Source organism: Takifugu flavidus, chromosome 5 (assembly GCF_003711565.1).
Source record: "Takifugu flavidus isolate HTHZ2018 chromosome 5, ASM371156v2, whole genome shotgun sequence".
Lineage (NCBI taxonomy): Eukaryota > Metazoa > Chordata > Actinopteri > Tetraodontiformes > Tetraodontidae > Takifugu > Takifugu flavidus.
Genome location: NC_079524.1, coordinates 5,222,378 through 5,238,432, shown reverse-complemented (window position 1 = coordinate 5,238,432; position 16,055 = coordinate 5,222,378). Strand labels below are relative to the sequence as shown.

At 45.4% G+C, this 16,055-nt stretch overlaps 1 protein-coding gene across 1 annotated transcript in view; it reads left to right on the top strand.

The window, feature by feature from the left end:
• The window catches only part of si:dkey-215k6.1 (transmembrane protein 132D), a 136,029-nt gene that overhangs the window by 53,383 nt on the left and 66,591 nt on the right, over positions 1-16,055 (top strand). The gene's annotated exons all lie outside the window — the stretch shown is intronic.

The following is a 16,055-nucleotide window of genomic DNA, read 5'->3' as shown; positions in this document are numbered from 1 at the left end:
AGGCTTTTCTGAGAGAAAATGTGCCACTGTACACCAAAATTCATCACATCAAATGGATTTTGCTGCAAACAAAAGGACAGACGTCTTCATTGACACGTGCACGCTTGATGAGGGCTCAGGAGACAGGTGGAGTTGTGCGTAGAAACAAGCCTGAAACCGTCTGCTGGTCATCAGATCACTGGAGGCGTACGTTCAGGTCAAAACACTCCCTTTGTCTTTGCTGTGCCCTTGCTGTGTGTGTTTGTGTGTGTGACTGAGAGCTCTTGTCCCCTGCCCCTTGCATAAAGTCCCATGGATAATCCCCTATGTTCAAAGCATAGTCAGACATGTAATAAGACTTAAGTGGATCTTGTTCCTGTCTGCGAGCACGAGTGTGTGCATAATCAGCCTTAAGTGTGCTCCATCACATCGGGTTGATGTGATTATGATAAACTCGGGAGGTGATGGAGGGACACGAGCCGCAGACTCCGCCGTGTTCCGACTGTTTGTTGGGAGCGCGGGGCATCCATAAAGATGGAGCTGAGGAAAATCCATCGTTATGGTAACAGGTTTCACTTGGATCTGTGGACTAACAGAGCGTCGCCGGGTGATGAAGATACCGGTCAAGGCAGACAGTCAACTGAAACACTGGTTGCACTGATTAAGTCAAAGCACCAGTCTTCTTTTAATTTCACCCCCTCTTTATTGAGCGTCTTTATTTATTTAAAGGCAAAAGGGCACCGTTGAAGTGTAGCGATACAGGAAGTGACAGCTCAGCCAGACCTTTATGTCAGTCTGAATGGACAGCTGAAGAAACAGCCCGTTTCCACGTGTTAAACCAACCCGAGGCCCACTTAGAAGTAATCAGAACCAGAGGAGAATCTTCAGATGAACAGATGGATACAGAAATGTAAAAATGCCAGAATAAGAAGCAATATAGAGAACATTAATTCTCTGATTAATGCAGTAATGTCCACTGATTTCCAAGTGACAAGCCAAGGTACTGATGAACAGCTAATAAAGTGCCCAGGTAAGGTTGCTTTTAGTCCATTTCTGAGGTATTGTTGAGTTTGACGGCACTGGGAAGGAACGACCTCCTCTATCATTCCTTGGATCAGCAGTTTTGGATCAGGCTCTGGCTCAAGCTGCTCCTGGTGGTGTCGTCAACCTCTGCTCCACCACCTCCTCCAGGTTTACCAACGGAGAGCAAACAACAGCCCCTGCTGTCATCATCAGAGCGTTCAGCTTGTTGGCATCCTTGGACATGAGGCCTGTGCCCCAGCGCACCACAGCAAAGGAGATGACGCTCCAGCATGTCTCCAGATTTCTACAAATCTTTTCAATGAATTCATTCAAGTGACCCATTACGTGACTGACGCCATACCAGGCTGCCTCTTATATGACAGGCACGGCTATGCTCAGAATTGGACTTTGACCTCTTGTCTGATCTCGTTCCTTCTGCCAGTTTACAAGCAACAGATAAAATCGGATAACTGATGGGAGGATGTCCTCCTCTTCAAGGCCAGCTGCTGATATGCATCGCGGCATGCTAATGCCTGCCTGATGTTTTGTTCGGGGGATCATAGGCGAGCGTGGAGGTTGTGAAGCATGCGCACATGACTTTAACTCTTATTAAGGTGTATACAAGCCCATTACTGCCTGATATGGAGAGCACTGATAACAGTCGGACTAATGCCTTTACGTGCACTTCAGCGGTCCAGTTACGGTTGAATTCAGGCAATAATTACTTTATTGGAGTGTCATGTAACTCAGAGTCAGAACAATGGAGGCTGCACAGATAAGACAACACTGAGAGGCAGAGGCGCTGCCAGTGGGATCCGAACGTGAGGATTCAGAAGCGCTTATGCCAGAAATGTGCATTTTGTTTTGAGCCAGAACTCAGAAAGAGTAGCAGGAATGATGTTGGGGGGCAAATGTGCTTTGCGTGAGCCCGTAAGTGCCATCATTTACTGTCTTCCCGAGAGCCAAACCACTCGCTCCTCAGGACGATGATAGAGCTTCAAGATATTTTATCAAACTTGTAGCTCGTAAAGTAGTTTTTAAAAATGCCTTAAAATGAGGATAAACTTGAAATTTCAATTTAATTCCCAAGTGTAGTCTAATTACAGTCTGCCGCTCAACCACTTATAGATCTGGCGCCGGTGTCATCGACTGTGACTGAAAGAAAATGATACTGATAGACAATTAAACATGTTAATGGGTGAGCGAACACAACAGACGTGTGAGATGCGTGCTTGACGAGTCTGTAATAGGTTTTTGACACTGGTATTTGAGCTGGGATATTAGCAAAGATCTGAGATAATGGATCATTCTTTGTCCTAATCTGAGTTTAGTTTAGGGGAAAGAGGGGAAACGGGACCATAGATGGAGTTTTAACAAAATAAAACTGTGTATAATGTGCGTTCAAGCATGCTGCACATAGAATACTCTTAAAGATGACAGGAAGTAGAGTAAAAGGTCTCTGGATGGAAGAGAAAACTGCACATGAGGCATTTACATGCTTGTAAATTTAATTCCACGTCATCTTTGACTAAGTGATACTTTACCTTCAGCCCTCCAGTTATCAGTTATAAATTATTATGTCTCCTGTCAATCAAATAACAGGATTGATTGATGACTTTGTACATTGTCCGACTTTTCCAAACACAGATTTGCCTCCATGGCTGCTGTTTACACACGAACAAACGGTGAACGTCCGTCACATTTAATCTGTTCCTTTACAGGGAAACGGCCCTTCAGAAATCAGCTCTTACTGGAAATGGGGAAAATGATAGATTTTAAATGTTTACTCTGGTTTGTCATGTGACCTACCGTTGATGTTTTGTTGGTTGACGTCTCAGCTCGTTACGTCTGGAAACACTCCTAAATTATCTGACGTCTAATTAAAAGCTAATAAATCTGACAGCTACAAACAATCGAGAAGGTAATGTAAAACTTTTCCAATGGTGGTTTGCATCTTTATCAGGTATTTTAACACATTGCTTAGAATAAAGAAAACAAGTAGAAAGACAGTGAAACATTGTTATTATGAAGCGATTTGCAAGATGTTTTGAATGTTGTTGACACGGGTCAGAGCAATTTGCATCTCCCCCAGTTAAAAAGCTGTCATCTTGAACTGTGGGAGCTCTTTGTTTGGCTAGTTAATTAGCCGGATGATTACTGATGAGTGGGTGGTTGCTGCATGTGTAAAAGATTCAGATGGAGTCAGATTAAATATCAAAAAGCAATTGGTTTGTCTCTCCGCTTGTGTTCTCACCGGTGTTGCTCCTATTCCGTGCTGTGTATCGGACGCCATGTGACTACAGCTTAAAGCGCTTTTAAATTTTTTGTTAGTGGGCGGGGTGTAAATTTGTTTGCAGCCTGGATTTATTGCCTCGCCCTCGCTCTTTGCTTGGGTTGGCCTGTGTGTTTGAGGGGGGATTAGCGGATTTTAGCGGATCAGAAGGGAGATGGACTTGTAATGGTCCAACTCATCTTCTGTGGTGGTTCCACCACGCTCACACTCTCCGCGACCTCTGTCACCTCTGTTCTAACACCTGTTGGTCGTCACACACTTACAGATACAGCAAGTTGGCCGCGGTGTGTTGACTGTGCCCGCCTCTTCTCCTCCTGCTGAGTCTGGGAGCGGAGACTACAGCCTGTAGACCGCCACCCGCTGCTCCAGCATATTGCTTATAAGTGCTCGTGAAATATTTATGAGCATGACAGAGGCCTAAACAAGACGCTGCTGCTGTAAATCTCCCACCCGTCCGTCCTGATGGAACGTTTAACTGCGGCTAGATTATCTGCAGTAAATGTTATATTATCGGGCCTGATGTTGATTGGAACCGCTGTTCCTGCTTGTACAGTCAAACGTTGATGTGTGATGTGGCTCATTCATTTCTAATAAACACAAACAGTTGTTTGTTACTTCTGCGTGTCAGCGTTAAAAAGAATTGATAAATGAGATGATAACACCTTGGCTAAGCAAAGAGGAGATGAGATTATTGGGGTTGTTTTAATTAATTCTGATGTTCCCAGGGTTGTGTTAATGTTGACATGGGTGCACGTCGTCTCATCTAGAGGATTGAATGATTGTGCCCACGCTCCGTGCACGTCGAACGTGGCGTGGCAGAGCCGCGAATGCCTGAAAAGGGCAATCATTTTTTCACTGTACATCCAGGTCACATCTTCAATTTCTTCCCAGCCCAAATTCCTCATATGCAATCTCTGCGTTTCCATGGAAACCAAAGTCCCACGTGTCTCGCAAAAGTCTGACAGACATCTGATAAAAACAGCACTAAAGAAGACCAAAGACTCAATCCCCATCTGTAACTAGGTGACCGGACAGCCGTGAACTGTGACCTTCTTTGACGCCTGTGAGTTAAAACAGGTCAAAGACGCAGAATGAGGAACCCCCCCCCCCCCCCTCACATTTACCGTGCTGAATCCAGACATTCTGTCTTTATTTATCCCCCCACTCAAGTCTGCATTCATCCACTCCACAGTTCTCCGTCTGCGCTCCCTTCAATCTCCCCGTCAAAGCCGCCCTTCTCTCTTCCCTTCTCCCATTTTCCCTCCACCTCAGCGCATAAATATTCAGCAGGGCGTCGTTTGTTCCGCCGGCTCCTGAAAGATGTGCGAGTCGATGGCCGTCAAAGTTTGGGGGAAAAATTAAAATCTGGCCCCGGAAATATGCTGGAGTATTTGGAAATCGAGAGGCTGTCGGAGGTGCGGTCGTCGTTTCATTCTGTTCATAAAATAACGTCTTTGAAGAGGTGGCTGCCTGTTCGAGCTGCTGAACAAGAGGTGGCGTTCTCTCCAGAAAGCCTCGAAGAAAACATCTCTTCTCGTTTTCTCCTCTTTGCTCACCACATTTGCTGTTTGCGTTGCCTGAGAGGGGAACGCCTTTTGCATTCCTCCGCACGCTCCCAACGCGCTCCTCCTCTGAGGGCCTCGTTTATAACGCCGGCGTGCATCCGCGGTCGTGTTTAACTGTGTGTTGTAGCAGTTACCTCTACGTTACCCCAGGAGTTATGAGAAGCAGCCTGGGCTCAGAGGGTTTTTTGATGTTAACGCGGGAGGAGAAACAGCTGAGATTTTAGTAACTCCCTGAACCTCCTGCATCACCCTGGGACACCTATAACTTGTCGGGTTCCAGGCTGGTGAAAACATATTGTCTGCTTTTATTATTCCAGAGGCCGGCTGATGAAAGGTGTTTTTCTAACATGCGGCGTTTTGTCTGAAGGTAAACACCATAAACTGGTGGGACTGAGTTTGATACAGTTTAGTTTCACGAGCACGACTCTGGCGTGTTAACGATGGTGCAAAACCACGTTTTGTCCGTTTTGCTAATCAAATGTAAATGCCCCCCCCCCCCATGAATACCCCCTCCCCTCCTGCACCAATGTCATTTAGCTTTTACCTTTTAGCATCTAAATAATTTGATCAGAAAATACTGAAAGTGCTGTTTTGTTTCTGCGGCCTTGTGGGGATAATATGCAGGTTTAACTGCTAGAATCGTGCACAGAACAGAGCTGGAGCGCATTCAACCATAAACCTGATCGCTTGCCTGTGATTGGCTGGCTCTGGTTCATAATTCATCCATGACTAGATTTCCTTATAAAAACCCAATTGGAGTCTTTAGGCTACCTTTTCTCAACGATGCCCATCTTTGACTGTTTTGCTCCTTTGAAGACTATAAGTAGCTCCTTCATCTGCTTAGCGCAGTGCACATATTTTAGTTCAGCTTTAGTTCCACATGCAAAGCAAGTATTGTCACTCACTGATGCGTTGATTGACTCTGCAACGCATGGGTCTTCATGAGACAGTTCCCCCGGCAACAAAGAATATTAACATGTATGGTTGAAAGCACAAAAAAAATCCCTTTAATAATTGGAGAATTAGCCTCCTAATACAGTAGTGCGTATTGTTATAGCAAATACAGCAATTGTTATTGCCCTGTTTGGATTCAGATACTAGCATCTACATGTAAATGGACTTCATCTTGGACAAATTACAGATGTTGTGATTGTTTTCACAGGAGACAACAGTCCTATTTGGGCTCAGTCAGGCATGACTGTACATCCTACCTTTCAGCCAGAAAATGGTTGTCATATCTACCCACTGAGCCGGTAACTGTGGTGCTAACGTACCATGACGGCGAGCGGCTATCTGTCGCTACAGAAAGTTCCTTCTTGAAGTAAAAAAAAAGTTTAGCTAGCCTTTACATCAAAGCTGCGATATCCTGAATACAGCTATTATTCTATCTATTCTATTCTATCTATGTCCCTTCTGATGTAGTCCGTTGGTCATTTCAAGACAATCGATTGCTCTGGAGTTCTCCAAGGACCCCGTTATGGTTGCATAAACAGCAGACATCATTTGTCATTTCCCCTTGACTCTCCTGGGCATTTCGGATGCAGGAGGCCGCTGCTCTGCACCTTGTAGCTTCGATGTTGCGGTGCAGGAAATTCAAGCTCACTCAACTGTTGAGCGCCTCCTTCACTCACTCAGGATAATAGCTTCACCTGAATGCATTAAGTTTTAATGATCAGGTTACTTATTAATGAGGAAACAGAAGAGGCCCTGAAGTTCTTTAAGATTTCAGAGCATGTAAGTGGTTGATTGTCCTCCAGATCTTGAAACTGCAGCACTGTATCATCTAATGACAAAGTGTCCGAGACCATCTCGAATTATTGTTGGTCTCTGGCTTATGAGATGAAGCCTCTGCAGCTTTGCCTCCCCTTGTAGCATCACCTAGCTTGTACTCATGCATTTCCATTAACACCCCATTTTCAGCGACATCTTGTATCTTGTAAGATAAATGGGCTTCGGTACCCTCACGTGCACACGCACAACTGTAATTATCCTATGCTGCTGTCGGCCTGAACAACTGCAGCGCTCCTCCGATCTGTTTAGTTGGAACGCTCTGTCCATGAATTTAATCCCAATTTTATTAGCATCTCCCTTATCATCCTGATTATTGTTAGACATCTTGACCGTGTAAGGCAGCTAACCATTAAACCTGAGCTAAGGTCTCATTTGTGACAGATGCTTTCCATTTCCGGGCTACTGTACAGAGACGTTGCTCCCTCCATGATTGACCACTGTGCTTCATGTATGCTCATTTATCAGCGCTAATTTGTCCGACTAATCTCTCCATTAAGCTCAGTGAGAACATTAGCCTAGCAAATTAGCACTGATGAATGGCTCTTACTCACTGCAGAACCTCCACTTGCACTGGCCTTTATATCCCTCTGCATTTTCATATGAAATATTTCTTATAGAGTTTAAATTTGGTTCCATGTCAGAAAACATTTAGGATTTCTTTCACAATAGAGGATGAAATGAATCCATGCAGCTACAGTTTTTACAGCTGCAGGATGTAACATTGTTATGGAAACACAACTGCGTAACAGGCTTTATAGGCCCTAGAAAACAAAAGCTCCACTGATGTGTGCCGTCTATTTTCAACCATCTTAATTTTCCCTCTAATCTGACTGGAACAAAAACGTTACACGGGGCAAATTGAGTCTTTCTAAATAGTGCACCATGTTTGTGTGTTCATCCGTTCTTTTGATTCCTGCACGCACGCATGCACGTGTACACACGGTGTCCTCCTGAGCCTGCCCCTCAACAACATGCAAATAGCAAACAGCAAATACATGCTAAATCAAACGAATGTAAAGAGGAGGACGTGCGCAGAGCTCCTGGGCCTGCAGCGCTCTTTGCCTGCTGCTATCTTAATCCTTCAGGGAAACAGGAGGTAGAGAGAAAGAGGAAACTGGGAGGTAAAAGGGATAAGTAAAAGGTAGAGAAAAAGGTAGAGAAAAAGAGGAAAATAGCTTGAAATGCTGGGATCAGCTTCCCCCGACGCTTCTCCAGGGATACTCAGTTTACGACAGACTGCTGGTCGTGAACTCTGACCCCAGCTATCACACAGGGTTGGGTTTTATACGTGATCCAAGGTGCCGTGCCGAACCACGAAACACCTGAATCGGTAATAACATCAGTAAAATGGATTCCGCGTCAGGGCGTTTAATTTGCTGCTTGGCTAATGCAAAGTAACTCTGCTTGATGTGTGCCAACATAAAAACCTGATTTGCTGCGAATTAATTGCTTCAGGTCATGGAGGGCCTGACAAAGTGCTGAAAGAGCAGCTGTTAGATGGCAGCGCCAAAGGGAAAATGGGGTCACTTCTTGGTTTTAGGCCGGTTTAAGCTGAGGAAATACAACGATTCCCAACAAAAGCTAATAACAGTGATTTGTCAGAGATGGATGGTTGCTACCGACGACTGGTGTGGGCATGATGTCTGTTATTAAGCTCAACACTTCCTCCTCAACAGGCAGCAAAACAATCCGATACTCTGCATCTCTGACAAACAGGAAGTTTCTGATTTAATTTCTGACTTCGGATGCTAAGAAAGTAGAAACAGATATATAAAAGTGTCGTTACAGGGATGAAGACTCGTAGCTGACAGCTACTTCAGGACCTACGGTTACGTTTTATAGTCAATGGCCACCGACTGGTCGGTCTGTGTGCCTCATTGCAAATAACCCGGGAAGTTCACGTGTGCACTAGAAACACAAAGACGTCTCCGTAACTCTTATTCTCACCCTGACCACTAGAGGCGCTGGTGTGGGTAGGTGTGAAAAGTATCATTATAGCCGTTTAACATGGGTACTCGGTTGCCACCCAAGCACTCTCCCAATTCTAAGTATGTATACAGCCGAGCATCCTCCAAGTTTCAGACGTGTACTTGTTCCGCCCATTTAAAATCGTATGCCTCACATGTCACAGCTAGGTATCCCACAATGCATTTCACTGCAGTCAGTGACAGCAGCAGAGAGTATGTACTTCAGTCCGGACCAACTCAGATGTTCACAAGTCTGTGCTTGCGTGTTTAAAAACATGTCATTGTGTGCAAACACTTGAACACGCTAACGTGAGCGGGACACAACTGACCAAACCAAGAAAAGGATGAAATGCAAAGATAACACAAGGTTTTTGCGGTGTCAGGATGGTGCAACTTTTGTCCCAGTGTGTGAACATTAAGACTTAAAGGAAGAGAGGAAGAGGAAAAGGAGTGAGTGACAGCGAGGCAGGAGCGGCCCCCTGTGGAGTGATAAGAGAGACGGAGATGGCATAATGAGTCCTCCAGCATGGAGGTGGGACGTGGGAGGGTGAGCAGACTATTCCAGGGGAGAATTCGACAGAATCTTCACAGGCAACTGAGGTGGATCCCACCCACAGCTGGTGCGGAAATGATTAGTATAGATCACAGATTAACTCACAGCAGCCCACATGTTGGATTGTGTAACGTGCTCCCAATAACGAGGGCCGACACACATGTCTGGGAGAAAGTTTCAATGACAAAAGAACTTTAGAAGCTGGAGACAGACGGTCCAGATTGAACTTTAAAGGCTGATGCATTCTCAGAGATGGCCGAAGCCCAATGATGCGGACATCCTGTCGAAGCTACGCTAAAGTCCAGAGCTGATTCCCACAGATGGGTCGCAAACAAACAGGAAAGCAGAGGACATCCAAGCCCATTTCCTCAGGTCCGTAGTCTTTTTGTTCACCATTCACTCAAATAGCCTGCCACTTTTTTCCAACCCCCCCAGTGTTCCAGCAAGACGCTCATTTGAACCGTTTGGCATGCAGAGTTGAAGGGCCGTCTGCCACGCTGTCGTCCCTGTGATCATCATCAGACGCCCGCCACGCACAAGGAATGAGAGATAATAGCAAATTTCCAACCGAGACACCTATGGAGTTCAATGTGCAGTTACGTAAGGCCCTCCGACAGATTTGTCTGAAGGGTTGAGAAGATGGAGGTGGCTGCCAGGGGAAGCCAGAAGAAAGTGGGGAGGACGCGTAAGAAGGATGTGAGGAGAGTGTGGGAGGGTGTAGAGAAAGCTGTGGAGGAATGTGTTGAGCAAGACCTGGCAAATTTAAACTAGAGTTTGTTTTAGTTGTTTAGTTTAGTTTAGTGTCCAGCCTGGGTTCAGCGGTGTCGAGCCTCCACTCTACCTCTTTTAGACATTTACTCCAGTTCTTCTGCTCGTTCCCCACCTCGCCTGCCCTCCTCTCCTCAGCAGAAGTGTGTACTGTTGATGGGTGATGGTTGAGGGGGAGGAGGAGACCTGCCTTCATCCATCACGGCGCAAACGGAGGGGAGTTAGTGAGCCTTTCTTCGCTGACTGAAGACCACAAACGGGAGAGGGGAGACAGTGTGGCAGTTTGACGAGCAGTCGGAGAACAATCTGTTAAGGCTCTCTGGTGACTTCCAGAGTTTCAGGGTTTGTTGGAAGAACTTCACAGTTTTAAATGTGGAAGGATGTTGCTTGCGAACATTAAATTAAATGACCCATTAACCAACCTACTCATCCTTAACCATGGCTACAAACAAATTAAGGACAAGAAAATCTCCATGAATATTTCAATAACAGCCTAGCTCAACGATCCAGAGCGGGGGTGGGCATCGAGGGCCGTATCCAAGCCAGACTTTCTGTCCTACAGGTAAATAATTTCACCTGGGGTTCCATTTACCTTTGTGAAAGCATTTCCTGCCTGGTAGGATGTAAATCCCGGCTTGAATTCAATCCTCGAGGATTTGACCTCCTCTGATGGGCAAGTCCAATCCACGAAGGCTGGAATCCAGCCAGGTTTTGCATCCTACCCGGGAGAAACCGCTTTCACCAAGGTAAATGAAACCCCAGGTGAAAGTGTTTACCTGTAGGACAGAAAGTCCCAAAAGCTTGGATACAGCCCTCGAGGACTGGATTTGCCCACCCCTGAACCAGAGAGCCCCCCCCCCCCTCCCAACCAGAGAGCCCACACACACACACACAAAAATGTCACTTTGGTGATGAGCTTCACGCTTCAGTGTTGATGACGCACGGTGTTTCTGTCGAGCCGACTCCTCGGAGCTGAATTTAGCCTTCGGGTTACGTTGGGTACGGACCGGGCCAAGAGCGGGGAGGAGCAAGGGGAGGTGGAGCTGTTATCAGAGCGTAGCACCTGGACCAAAGACTGACAGGACGGAGACGTCTGTCCAACACAGAGACAGACACTCACCAAAGACAAACTTCCCCCAGACACACTGAATCGTACCGGTTTCTTCTGCAGCTAAAGGTCACCGCGACTCCCCCGATAGGTTCTTTCTCCCTCAATTTATCTTTCTGCCATTCCTTCTAGACTCTTTCTGTCTCTCCCTGCTACTTCCTCTTTTGTCTCTTTAATCTGATGCCTCTTCTCATCCTCTTTGTACCTGTTGGCTTTTTTTATATTGTTTAGTTTTTTTTGAATTTCCTGCTGGAACAGCTGTTTGATGCTTCAGAACACTGAATGGTTTGTGTTAAGGACAAGTTTGGTAACCACGGGAGCGGCGAACAGTGCTTCAGGCAAATTTTTAGAAACCTGATTTGGAAAGTCAACGACCTAAAAAAGTGCAGGAAGAGACGCAGAGGTCAAATTGATTATCATATGTCATATTTTCATCAGAAAATTGGATTTTACCTATTTTAAGAGCAACACAGGAGGCTGAAATCCACCCTGACATGCACATATGTAAAATTTGAGTCTTTTTCAGTCTCTTTTCTACCTTCAGAATGTCCCCAATCACTCACATTAAAGCTGAAATGCAAATTGTGTGCATGTTTTAACCTGCATCTTTCCAGCATTACTGAAGCAAAGAAAGGTAAAGCCTATTAAAAAAAATCAACCTCCACTGCAATTTTTTTATGGTGCTGACAGTAATGGAAATATGAGGTTTAGAACTTTTCCCCCAGCAGGTGGTCTTTTTAACCTTGAGTTTAGCAAGGCCACATCAGCATAATGAAATCCAAATTTCACACATCAGTTGGAAACCAACTAAGCTCAACTTTTTTTTAATGATGGTTTAGACGGGAGCAAAATAAAAGAACCGGCATGTGCTCCAACCCATAAGATGACATTAAACTGACTAAAGCTTGTCCAACTGCCAGGAACATTCACTGCATAAACGCTTCAAGTAGCCAGGATAGCGAAAGCACTATGTGGTTCTATTCATGATTTTATTGATAATATGTAGTATTAATCACTGCGCTGCCCATCAGGAATCACCTGTCTAAGAGAAAACAAACACAACCCTACTCACACATTTTGAGTGCACGAGCCTTCTGCCTGACGAACCTGTCTGCAAACAACACCTATGATGGGCTGTTGTTGCTCTCTTAACTTTCAGAAACACACCTGTAGACTCCATTGTCTTCACACGTGTCCTGGAGCTTTCACACAGTGTTTCCGTTCTGGAGAAAACGTATCGTCTGTTGGAGTCTCGTCTTGTCTTCTTCCACTTTATCCAGGAGGGGGTCACCGGGGCAGCAGCCGAAGCAGAGATGCCCCTCTCCCGGGACACTTCCTCCAGCACTTTAGGAAGTATTCTGAGGCACCCCAAGGCCAGTCGAGAGGCATAGTCTCTCCAGCGGGTCCTGGGTCTACCTCCGGGCTCTTCCTTGTGGGACATGCCTGGAACACCTACCAAGAGAGGTGTCCAGGGGGCATCCAAAGGATGGAGCAGTGGCTCCCCTCCAAGATCTTCCCGAGTAACTGAGCTTCCTACTTTATCTGTAAGGGAGTGCTCAACCACTCTGTGGTGGAAACTCATCTTGGCCGCTTGTATCAGTGATCCTGTCCTTTTGGTCATTACCCAAAGTTCATGACTATAGGTGACCCGTAGACCAAGAGCTTCGCCTTGCGACTAAGCTCTCTTTACCATAACGGTTCAGCACACCGACTGCATAACTGCAAAGGCTGATCAATCAACCTGTCAATCTCATGCACCCTCTTTCCCTCACTCATGAACAAGATTTTGAGATACCTCAATCCCTCAATGTGAGGCGGGACAGTGTTCCATCGCCGGAACAAGAACTACATTGTTCATCCTAAATCCGGGGTTCAATTATTGGTCAAATTCTCCTCTCCAGTACCCTGGCGTAGACCTTTCCAGGGAGGATGAGAAGTGTGATTCCCCTATCGTTAAAACACACCCTCCCGTTTTTATAAAGAGATACCACCATCCCAGTCTGCCACTCCAGCGGTGCAGTTCCTGACTGCCAGATCTCATCTCATGGGCAGATCTCATCCACCCGGGGCCTCGGCACCGAGAAGTTTTCTAACTGCCTCGGCGACTTCGGCTTGAGTGATGGCAGAGTCCACCTCAGAGTCCTCAGGCTCTGCTTCCTCAGTGGAATCTGTTTTGATGGGATTGAGGAGCTCTATGAAAAATTCCTTCCATCGTCTGACATTATCCCCACTTGAGGTCAGAAGGTCCCCACCAGCACTGTTTCCCCCTCCTCAGGCGCCGGATGGTTTGCCAGAATGTTTTTTGAGACAGACCGATAGTCATTCTCCCTGGCTTCCCTGAACTCCACCCAGACTTGAGTTTTTGCCTCCAGGACAGCCGGCGCTGCAGCTTGCTTGACCGGACCCCAACCAGAAAACATAGAGAAATTACCCTCTAGAGGTGAGCCCGACTATCTCTAGCCGGTACTTCTCAACCTCCAGCACAAGCTCAGGCTCCTTCCCCCCAGTGAGGTGACATTCCATGTCCCTATAGCTAGAGGTTTGACCTGAGGATTAGCCATGACTGCCACCCAAACCACATTGTACCCGGCATGTCGGGGAGAAGTTTATTGGATTCAACAGCTTTATTTGCCTTTTCAATCAAACTGTTAAACTGGTGTGGACCTGCATTTTATCTTGCTGAGCAAGGAAAAAGCTAAGAATACCCGTGGATGTGTCCTTTACAGATCGTGCACATAATTCATTTGTGATTTGTAGCCTTTGATTTCACTGCTTTTGGTAATAAATACCCATCAAGTTGTTCAAATGTGCACAAACACACACATAAACCCTCCCAGGCAGATTAGCCTCTCAGTGCCAGTGCCATACTTAGACAGTATGAGGTACCTTTGGACGGCTTCCACTTAATAAATGGACAGCCAAAGTCTCGGACTCTTACGGTAAATTTTTATCTTGTCATCTGAATGAGTTGCATGGAACTTTACTGCTCTGTTGAGTTCGCACTTCTCAGCTGCATGTTGGCTACATTGTCCCTTAATTCTCTGTTTGCAGCATTTCAAGCTAAATCACTCTGGCGTTCTTGACTTCTTAATGTCCCTCTGTAGGACAGTGGGACCAAACTAATTGGCACGGTATCAGTGACAGACTTTATCTCAACTGGCCTGTTTTTGAAAGATTAGGAAGGTAAAGCTTCCATATTGAGCATATGTTCAAATACTGGAAAGCAAAATAAACCAACAAACGAAAGCGAATTAATTATCTAACAGTAATATAATGAAGAATTCTTTTCCTAAAAGACTGTTTAGTCCTCCTCGTGTCTTCCTGTCTGCGTGAAGCCAATCTTAGTTGCGTAGCTGGTTGCTACGCTGTTAATCTGGAACCTCAGCCCAGAGGACTAGCTTAAAGCCACCACAGCAGCCAACATCCCACCGCTATTGTCTGCATCTTTGTGTATGAAGAAATATGTCATCCTAATCCCACACGTGGGCGGTTGGATTCCATGTCAGATTTTTTTTTTATTATTGAAAAGGGATCTAATGTGCAAAACATGGAGTTCTCCATTATGGGTGTCCTGATTTGAATTGCGTAGAGTTGTTGCCTGCGTGTGCACATGCACGCTTCCCGCAGTGAAAAAAATCTTCCAAAGAAGGGTCAGTAGCTAAGTGGTGTTAGCTTTGGTTTGTGATGACAGCGGAAAAGCTTTAAAGAAGTAATTTTTATGCCTGAAACACTAATTCAGGTGTTGCATTTCCCATACTGTTATTGAGGTGCGTAAAGCTAACCTCTTTATAAGAGTTAATGCAACATGTTCACAGTGACACATCGACAATTGTGTGTGCTGTCACAACTTCTTTTTTTTATGATTCATGGTCGCCCCTTGAAAATTACCTGCATCTATATTATTTATGTTAACCCATAATAATAGCAATAATAAATCTGTTATGATAGCACAACAGATGTTAGCCTTGATCCAACGATTCATTCCATCAGCATTGATCCTTTTTATGCATTTTGTCGTTTTAAACACAGGTTCTGGTCATTCTGGTGCAACTGTGTATGTGTTTGTGTGAAGTATAGATTGTAACACTATTGTTAACAGGCTGTGTCACTATATCAACTTCATTGAGTGTTTGCATGCGTTAGCAAATTAATGTTTACTGAACAGCCCCTGTTGTGTGGAAGGACGTCAGAGGGATCGAATGGCTGAATGTAATGTTTGGTGCTCGTATGTCACCAACATACCCGTGTACACACACACACACACACACACACACACACACACACACACACAAAATCATCATTTTGCAGTTGTATTATTTAACTGGGAGCCAGCTGCTCAGGGAGAGGAAGTCTAAAGAAAATGATCCAAGAGTGACTTCAGTGTGTGTGTGTATTGCCTAAAAATGTAATATAATTATTTACAATAATTGAATGAAATATATATTTTGATTAAGTTTAAGGGTAAGTGTGTGAAGTGAGATCATTTTAGTTTTAGTATAGATCACTTGGGATACACTGTACAATGTGTGTGTTCTTGTGCTTGTTACATAATAAGGACCATAATATGGAATGTTCTTTACAGGACATTTTTGATCCTCACTTCAAGTGAGAAAGTGAGCGGGGACAGTGCAGCTGACTACCCCTGATTACTCCATTCATTAAATCACATGGAAATGCCCCCTTCCTAAGGGCAGGAGTTACCATAGTTACCAGGGCAATCAGAACCCTGACCAGTGAAGCCGATGCAGGAAACACACCTGAACTCCGTAAACTGGTGCACTGGTGATGCTGAAAAAGCTGAAAGAGCTGAGCATCTACCAAGACCGGTGATTTTGGTCCCTGGATCTGATTGCGTGTCCAACTTTCCTGCAGCAAAAATACAGCAAAAAGTCCTGCCTGTGCACGGCCCCCCCTCTGCACAAATTGTGCCCCACGCACATGTAGAGGCCTAATGAGGCAGACTGTAAAGGTAATTCAGAAGCCAAGGGAAGTGTGGCGATAAGCGTGT